Raw genomic sequence first — 10,000 nt, forward strand, 5'->3', positions numbered from 1 at the left:
AAAGAAATAAGAAATCTTCAGTATACGTTTAAATGAGCGTTTATTTTTTTATATTTCTTTCTCTATTACCTGATAACTGTCTATTACTGTAACCTGGGGAAAAGGCTTAGTACCTAAATATCCTCCTTCTAAGATAATAGAAAAATGTTATTTTTCTGCAGGTTGTTGGTCGGTGTCGATTAAAATATAAACTCTAAAGTTTATTTTACCCAGTGCGTTACCAGACATAAGCTTTAGTAAAGTAATTACCATATCATCGAGAATAGCGTTCCGCATTATTTAAATATACCTATTCCATACAAAAATAGCACACAGTTAAAACAACGGGGATTATATTTTATTGACATCATATTGAAGTCCATTGACTCGGCTCAAAATGAAAATACATCCGTCTCTTTTTTTCACATTATAAAAGAGAAGGATAAATAATCCGGTTTGGTTACATACGTTTTAATGGCTGAGTTATTTTTTGGGTGTATCAACCGGTTTTTAATGACAAGACCTCTTTTTCAGGATTTTTGAGAAAAATCGCTGCCAAAGTTATTTTAATGAAAACATATTTGTTAAAACAAAAGATTAGGTAGGGTGAGGTTTCTTTGTGCTTTCAGATTTATTGGGAGATAATAAATGTAGGTAAATACATTATTTTTTAGTATTCATTTTTCATGATTTAAGTAATATTTAAGATGTGTTTCGCTTTTCATTGTATAATATTGTTATTTTGGTGCTTAAAATTCATATTTAAAGTGGAGTCAAAACACGCATATTCGTGTGAAAAATCCTTTATGGATATACCTACTTACTATGTTAGTGTGTGTATAGTTACCGGCACGGATCTTGAGCGCTCGGCGAAAGAGTGGGGATCGCTTTGCGCATCGTAAAATAAAACGCCAATCAATTATGCGTGCTCGTCGTCTTGTGATGCATGCAACTGCAGCAAAGAACGAATTTCGACTAATCCCGAGTGACGGTTATGACGCGATGCGCTGGGGGCCAATCACTGCACTTTATCCGCCTCCGCCTCACTTCATACCGCAAAAGGGACCCAAAAAATCACTTTTGCGCAGGTGAAGGTCAGCGCTCAAAATCCGTGCTGGTAACTATACTAGCATTAAATCCTGCATGTCAGGCGGAATCGAATATTTCTTCCGTAGTTTTTGCTACAACATACCTACTTTAAACTATATAAAAAGTAACTTTTTATAAGTTATTTGGACCAGGACTTCAACTGTGACGTCTTTAAGTACCTAATTTGTTTGCTGTTGTGGAAAAGAGATGCCAATCTACGTCGCGTATTGCACTATCACTCTTTCACAACCATAATAATATTGCTAAAAGACGTGGTGGTAGCCCCTCAGCTTTTTAAAGGTTGACGCCATCTACCGCTGCTGTTAGGTAGATTTTAGCACCGCAAACTGCAAACACCAAAGAAAACAATTTAGAGTTTACAACAAAACTGTAGATAACTTCAACTCGAAGAGCTCGTGGCTAAGCTATAACCGCAGAAGTGAAACGATCACAGGTTAAGCTATGCTTGACGCGGTTGGTCCGTAGATGGGTGACCATTTTTGTCATAAGGACTTCCTCCGTGTTTCGGAAGGCATGTTAAATTGTGGGTCCCGGCTGTTATTCTTACATCTTTGACAGTCGTTACTGGTAGTCAGAAGCTTGAAAAGTCTGACAACCAGTCTAACCATCGGGTATCGTGTCGCCCAGGTAACTGAGTTGAGAGGTCAGATAGGCAGTCGCTCCTTGTAAAACACTGGTACTTAGCTGAAACTGGTAAGACTGGTAGCCGACCCCAACATAGTTGGGAAAAGGCTAGGCCAATGATGATGAGATGTAGATAACTTCAGAATACATTTTAGATATTTATCCGGATTTCAAACCGTTGAAGTCTACTACTATAAAAAATACATTCGAATCAGCTCAGCCGTGTGAACCACTGATAGACTGACTGCGGCGGGGATAAAAAACAATATTTGACAAATTTGTCCTACTCATACTATAAACGTAAATGTTAGTATGTATGGATGTATTTATAAATACGATGCATGGATGTATACAGTTCCTCTTTCACGCAAAAAAAAACTGTACCCAAGAATTAGGACGCCCAATTGGTACCCAGATTTTATGTTCCCATGGGATCATTTAGGTTCAAAGATGCTTTATTTCTCAAAAGAACATAGTTCACTGGATGAGATACAAGGTGATAAAACAATAGCTAGAATCCAAGTGTGCTGCTTAATATTAAGAAAAATCGTAATGCTTAACTCATACATTCATAAAAGATTTCGAAAAGTAACGGTCATAACCGCGGGCTACTGCTAAATCATTGATTAAAATCTGCATTATGTTTATTTACCGCATCAGACGCCTGCCAAAATAATAAAAGACGAGACTTGAGAGTAAGTATATTTGCCTACTTATTTGTATCGTCATGGATTTTGTTCACTTAGCTTTCGTATTGATATTTTGCAATATAGGTAATCGTCATCATCATGATAAAATGCTCTCATTACCTTTTTTATTAAATTAAATAGCTCACCCATTCAGTACTCAATTCTTATCTCATCATTTATGGTTGATTTTATTAAAATAAAACATTTGAAACAGCTAAAGCCAGGCAATATTTTATATTTAAAACAATACTCATACATGTTCAAACTTACACTAGTATCTTAAAATTAGAAGAACTGGTAACCTGCCTAACTGGTAACAAGAATTCAGAATTTTGAAAAACTCGTACTTATAATACAATTACAATATAAACCAATTAAATTTTTAGCTCGCATTCAAATCAAACAGCCGCCTCTAAATTAAGTAGGCGTTTGGTTTGAATGCGGTCTACTAAATTACTCCACCAAACAAACAATACATTAGTTCTAGAACTCCTAGTGGTTCGCAGCACATCAGTCGATATCGAGCTTCTTGAAGGAGCCCTCCACTCCGCCGAAGATGTCGGAGATGGTCTTCGGCTTGCCGGGCCGCTTCGCCTCCACCACTCGCTTCTTATTCTCTTCCACGAAGAACTCCTTTGTACTCGTGAATTTTTCTATTACGTCATCTGGAAAAAAGCGGTCACAGTTCAGGATTACAAGATTTAAAGGACTGACTCGAGTAGACCGTAAAAGGGCTAGTTTGACTTGATAAACCCAAAGATAAAAAGTAAAAACACATCACGATAGGAAGATACAGTGCGTTTTGTAAGTAAAGTAGTCAATAAAAAATTGCATGATTTTTGCCCAAGATTTTGAAACCTACCTCTGCATTGCTGACGGGTTTTATATTGTCCACCGGCGTCCTTGGGCAGAGCTTCAATCGGAAGAACTTCCCGATGGTGGTGGATCCTATCTGGTGAATGCTCAGCATCTCCAGGAGCTCCTTCTTGAGAAACGGTCGCAGGATCATCATCAGCCGGTCCATGAACGACGGCGCGTTTAAGAAGTGTAAGCTTTTGATCTTTAATAACATAGCTTCCTGAAAAGATAGTATTTTTCTTTTTATAAAACGTAAAATTTCCAGAACGTTTTAAATGCGCTGCTCATCGATTTGGTCTTCCTAGCCCTTTTGTTAGTAGGTACATTATTATAAGGTTGTTGACAACTTGCACCATATGCGAGAACCACAAAAAAAATACCACCAAACTTGTTTTGAATTTAAAATTCTCAAAACCTCATTACTAGTCTTCTTCAAATTGAAAATAGCTCCGAATTTTATTACCGATTACCACTAATTGTGCACCAATTTTGTTACCTGTAGGAAGTATAGAAACTGCTGAACGGACTGGACGTCTAGCCTGGTGATGTGCGAATTGCGATATCGTGGCGTGGTCCAGGTCGATGACGATGACGAAGCCGGGCCACGTGCCAGCAGAGTACTGCCACAAGTCTAGCACCATGAGGCATGCCCTGAAAATGTAAAAGGTTCTTCTTTAAACAACTGTCACTGTTAGAAAATTTAACATTTCGGTCACGGGGAGCAAGCGTGATACCGCAAGTTGTGCTCGTCAAGGTCAAAAATAAGATCAAAATCTCTTTTAGCGCAAAGTTTTTTTGTCTAAAGTGAATTCAAAATGATTTAATATTTTGAAGGCCGTTTGGTTCTAAAGTGGTATTTTGATTCTCAGCGGCAATGTCTCAAGACTAATTAAATTTTGATTAAGAATATACAATTTAATTGAACTATCTCATTTAGGAGAAAATCTTGTTAAGATGTAATACATTTGTTTCGTTATCCTGATATGTGGCTCTGCAGCTAAGACGTTATATGATTGCTCTTGTGGAAAAATAGAAATATTAAAGTATAAAGAGGCGGCGAGGGAACTTGATAAGTATCCTCACGAATACGGGTAGAGAAAAAAAGGAAAGACAAAACCAATTTTCGGGAAAGGCAGAAGTGACAATACACAAAGAAGTAAAAGAGATGAGCCCACGTGTGCCGGCACTTAAATGTGGAAGAATGACGTCACGTACCTAACAGCATCAGCGAAGACAAAGTTCTTAGGGTCGTAGTCCACCAGCCCGCAGTATATGATGGCTGAGTCGTCGTACGCCCTGGTCTCTAGTGGAGTGAGGGCACTGGAAATATAATGCAATTTGTTAGTATTAAGATAAATTTGTGCACTTGAATGAAAATAAGCTATTAAACCATAAACAAGATAATATTTAAAATCAACTCAAGTTTTTTTCTTTGCTTAAGCTCAATCGGAAACCGAGAAGAGAGTCAAATTTAACAAAGATTGGACTACAAACATAGGGACAGGTGAAAGTTAACAAAACTTATAAAAAATAGGATGCTACGAACTTATTTAAAGAATAAATAAAAATCTAAAGGTTATTTTAACATCGTAAGAAATCTAAACTCTTCAAATAAAGTTATTCAACTAAGTACCACACAATGTTTATTATTAATTGTTATATAATATGTTATATGGACATCCTAACAAGATGAATATATTTACATAACTTACATATTATTTAACTGACATATGGCATTGCAACACCAACAAATGTTATGTCTTAATAAACAAACCGGTCAAGTTCGTGTCCGTAGCGTGCGGTTCCGTACAAATGAAATGAAGAAAACAAATTAATAAAAGGAACATATTTGTACCGTTACTTTACCTATTTTTTTTCTAGGTGCGACGTCATTATGTTATCTGTGATATCTAATATGTCTTGCTAGATACAGTCTGGTAATAGACGGATAAACAGACCGCAGAACTTTAATATTAGGGTTGTTTTTGCCTTTTTTTGCATACGGGACTCTAAAATTGATTGATTATTTAAAACATATGTTAATGGCATATTTTAATGTTTCGTTTTTTTTTCGTAAAATTTATCTTAACAACAACACACAATCATATTGTAGCAAAAACTCGAGGTCAAGTGTATGTAATATAAGTAGGTAATATAGCACTAACAAAAAAATCTGTATATTTAATCCCAAATATGAACTATTTATTTATAGAAATAACTAAACTATAGGTTCTACACCGGTACATTTGTAACAAACCGTCACTCTGTCCCATTTAATTTGGACCTTAGTACCAAACTTCCTTATTCATTACCTGACCTATCGACTAATTAACATTTGAAACACAGTAAAGTAACTACTTGTTATAATCTGGCCTCTATTTACTTCCCAGTGCAGCATCAGGTCCCGTAAAACCCTTTCCCCTGGAGGAGGAGTACAAGAAGAACACCAAAGTAACCCCGGAGGACATCAGAAAGCTGCGACAATGGCTGGACACGCAACCGCATCTGCCCGCGGAACATATCACTGGTTAGTAACTAGCATTTATGAAATAACTGAAGAAATATATTGAAAACAGTCCAAAATCTCAAAAAATGTGGAGGCATTATAAGAAGTTAATCCAGCACCTGGTAACATATCACTCTTTGTATACCTTTTAAATACCGAACATTTCGTTGAGATTTCGCCGGAGCGCGGGCGGTGCGATAAGCAAACTCGTTTGATCTATACATATAAAAATAAATACCTATTTCCCTTGGTCACGGCATCCCGCGCGAACTACTCGACCGAATTCGCTTATTATTTTTTTCTTGTATTTGCAATTGTCAGGAGAACGTCCTCTGAAAGAAAAAAAAATAGCACGGAAAATTAGAAAACTTAAGAATACTGCACCACCATATTAAGTAATCCTGACCTTTGTTACGATAGCAATTTGTTCGATCCAAAAGCATTCAGAACGGGACCTATGTAACCACGCGGATGAAATAGCGGGACATAGCTAGTATTTTAATAGAGACCGCGGAATGATATAGAGAAACACTCACTAGCTGCAAGCCTTTGCCGAGATATTGCACGTTATAAGGAAATCTACAAGTGTAACCTCACCATTATGCTGAATAACAATAATTGGAAGTATGTGTGATTATCTCTTGCCCCATAACCTCTATCTATCTAAATATTTAGAAATAATTAATCCAAAAACAATACACACATCTTATTTGAACTTCAAACTGGACTTATAACCCGACTTTGTCTTGCATCACGAATATAATTTTGTCTGTGATCCGATTCTTATCAACCGGCTAATTAATTATAAGACACTCATAATTAATTAACCGCTTAAGGTTTAAATTACTGAATAAGATATTACTGTAAATTTTTGCTTTGACATTTTGTGAACATATTTATCAAACATGTCTAAGAAAACTCTCACATAATATAATTCAACTCAAATAAAAAAAAAAATGAAATCGCTCTATCCGGTCGGGAGCTACGATGCCAATCGTCAAACGTCTTTTGGTGTTGGGACTTGAAAAGATTTACATTACAATATACAATGAGATCATGTATTTGATGGCTTTTAGACTTTATAATAAGCAGGAGCAGGAAATGAATACTAATGTCGTTTAGCTCACCGAGCTTTGCCAAATAAGAACTATAAAAAGAAAGAAAAAGCTTGGTACATGCACAACTAACTCGTGGTTATTACAATCAATGGCGCCATTTTGTCGTAATTGAGGAAGCATCTAATTACTAACAACAACCACTGCGCCATTGACTTCTGTACAACATCTAATTAAACAAATCGTCACCCCGCCATTGTGGGAAATATGAATCACGGTCACGCAATGAAAGAAGATTAGTTCATGTGATTAAATCCAATTAATCGTTGATAATTCTGGATAATTCACTGGATTCGATTTCAGTCTATCGTTGTGTATTGTTTTTGGATTAATTATTTCTAAATATTTAGATAGATAGAGGTTATGGGGCAAGAGATAATCACACATACTTCCAATTATTGTTATTCAGCATAATGGTGAGGTTACACTTGTAGATTTCCTTATAACGTGCAATATCTCGGCAAAGGCTTGCAGCTAGTGAGTGTTTCTCTATATCATTCCGCGGTCTCTATTAAAATACTAGCTATGTCCCGCTATTTCATCCGCGTGGTTACATAGGTCCCGTTCTGAATGCTTTTGGATCGAACAAATTGCTATCGTAACAAAGGTCAGGATTACTTAATATGGTGGTGCAGTATTCTTAAGTTTTCTAATTTTCCGTGCTATTTTTTTTTCTTTCAGAGGACGTTCTCCTGACAATTGCAAATACAAGAAAAAAATAATAAGCGAATTCGGTCGAGTAGTTCGCGCGGGATGCCGTGACCAAGGGAAATAGGTATTTATTTTTATATGTATAGATCAAACGAGTTTGCTTATCGCACCGCCCGCGCTCCGGCGAAATCTCAACGAAATGTTCGGTATTTAAAAGGTATACAAAGAGTGATATGTTACCAGGTGCTGGATTAACTTCTTATAATGCCTCCACATTTTTTGAGATTTTGGACTGTTTTCAATATATTTCTTCAGTTATTTCATAAATGCTAGTTACTAACCAGTGATATGTTCCGCGGGCAGATGCGGTTGCGTGTCCAGCCATTGTCGCAGCTTTCTGATGTCCTCCGGGGTTACTTTGGTGTTCTTCTTGTACTCCTCCTCCAGGGGAAAGGGTTTTACGGGACCTGATGCTGCACTGGGAAGTAAATAGAGGCCAGATTATAACAAGTAGTTACTTTACTGTGTTTCAAATGTTAATTAGTCGATAGGTCAGGTAATGAATAAGGAAGTTTGGTACTAAGGTCCAAATTAAATGGGACAGAGTGACGGTTTGTTACAAATGTACCGGTGTAGAACCTATAGTTTAGTTATTTCTATAAATAAATAGTTCATATTTGGGATTAAATATACAGATTTTTTTGTTAGTGCTATATTACCTACTTATATTACATACACTTGACCTCGAGTTTTTGCTACAATATGATTGTGTGTTGTTGTTAAGATAAATTTTACGAAAAAAAAACGAAACATTAAAATATGCCATTAACATATGTTTTAAATAATCAATCAATTTTAGAGTCCCGTATGCAAAAAAAGGCAAAAACAACCCTAATATTAAAGTTCTGCGGTCTGTTTATCCGTCTATTACCAGACTGTATCTAGCAAGACATATTAGATATCACAGATAACATAATGACGTCGCACCTAGAAAAAAAATAGGTAAAGTAACGGTACAAATATGTTCCTTTTATTAATTTGTTTTCTTCATTTCATTTGTACGGAACCGCACGCTACGGACACGAACTTGACCGGTTTGTTTATTAAGACATAACATTTGTTGGTGTTGCAATGCCATATGTCAGTTAAATAATATGTAAGTTATGTAAATATATTCATCTTGTTAGGATGTCCATATAACATATTATATAACAATTAATAATAAACATTGTGTGGTACTTAGTTGAATAACTTTATTTGAAGAGTTTAGATTTCTTACGATGTTAAAATAACCTTTAGATTTTTATTTATTCTTTAAATAAGTTCGTAGCATCCTATTTTTTATAAGTTTTGTTAACTTTCACCTGTCCCTATGTTTGTAGTCCAATCTTTGTTAAATTTGACTCTCTTCTCGGTTTCCGATTGAGCTTAAGCAAAGAAAAAAACTTGAGTTGATTTTAAATATTATCTTGTTTATGGTTTAATAGCTTATTTTCATTCAAGTGCACAAATTTATCTTAATACTAACAAATTGCATTATATTTCCAGTGCCCTCACTCCACTAGAGACCAGGGCGTACGACGACTCAGCCATCATATACTGCGGGCTGGTGGACTACGACCCTAAGAACTTTGTCTTCGCTGATGCTGTTAGGTACGTGACGTCATTCTTCCACATTTAAGTGCCGGCACACGTGGGCTCATCTCTTTTACTTCTTTGTGTATTGTCACTTCTGCCTTTCCCGAAAATTGGTTTTGTCTTTCCTTTTTTTCTCTACCCGTATTCGTGAGGATACTTATCAAGTTCCCTCGCCGCCTCTTTATACTTTAATATTTCTATTTTTCCACAAGAGCAATCATATAACGTCTTAGCTGCAGAGCCACATATCAGGATAACGAAACAAATGTATTACATCTTAACAAGATTTTCTCCTAAATGAGATAGTTCAATTAAATTGTATATTCTTAATCAAAATTTAATTAGTCTTGAGACATTGCCGCTGAGAATCAAAATACCACTTTAGAAACCAAACGGCCTTCAAAATATTAAATCATTTTGAATTCACTTTAGACAAAAAAACTTTGCGCTAAAAGAGATTTTGATCTTATTTTTGACCTTGACGAGCACAACTTGCGGTATCACGCTTGCTCCCCGTGACCGAAATGTTAAATTTTCTAACAGTGACAGTTGTTTAAAGAAGAACCTTTTACATTTTCAGGGCATGCCTCATGGTGCTAGACTTGTGGCAGTACTCTGCTGGCACGTGGCCCGGCTTCGTCATCGTCATCGACCTGGACCACGCCACGATATCGCAATTCGCACATCACCAGGCTAGACGTCCAGTCCGTTCAGCAGTTTCTATACTTCCTACAGGTAACAAAATTGGTGCACAATTAGTGGTAATCGGTAATAAAATTCGGAGCTATTTTCAATTTGAAGAAGACTAGTAATGAGGTTTTGAGAATTTT

The 10,000-nt window shown here is 36.3% G+C and overlaps 2 pseudogenes; one reads left to right on the forward strand and one right to left on the reverse strand.

The window, feature by feature from the left end:
• Positions 1-2,621: 2,621 nt before the first annotated feature.
• On the reverse strand, positions 2,622-5,533 carry LOC113506504 (annotated as a pseudogene).
• A 94-nt stretch (positions 5,534-5,627) lies between these two features.
• LOC113506505 overlaps positions 5,628-10,000 on the forward strand; it is a 5,129-nt pseudogene continuing 756 nt past the window's right edge.

The sequence above is a fragment of the Trichoplusia ni genome (genome assembly GCF_003590095.1).
Source record: "Trichoplusia ni isolate ovarian cell line Hi5 chromosome 18 unlocalized genomic scaffold, tn1 tig00001528_group17, whole genome shotgun sequence".
In the NCBI taxonomy this organism is placed as follows: Eukaryota; Metazoa; Arthropoda; class Insecta; order Lepidoptera; family Noctuidae; genus Trichoplusia; species Trichoplusia ni.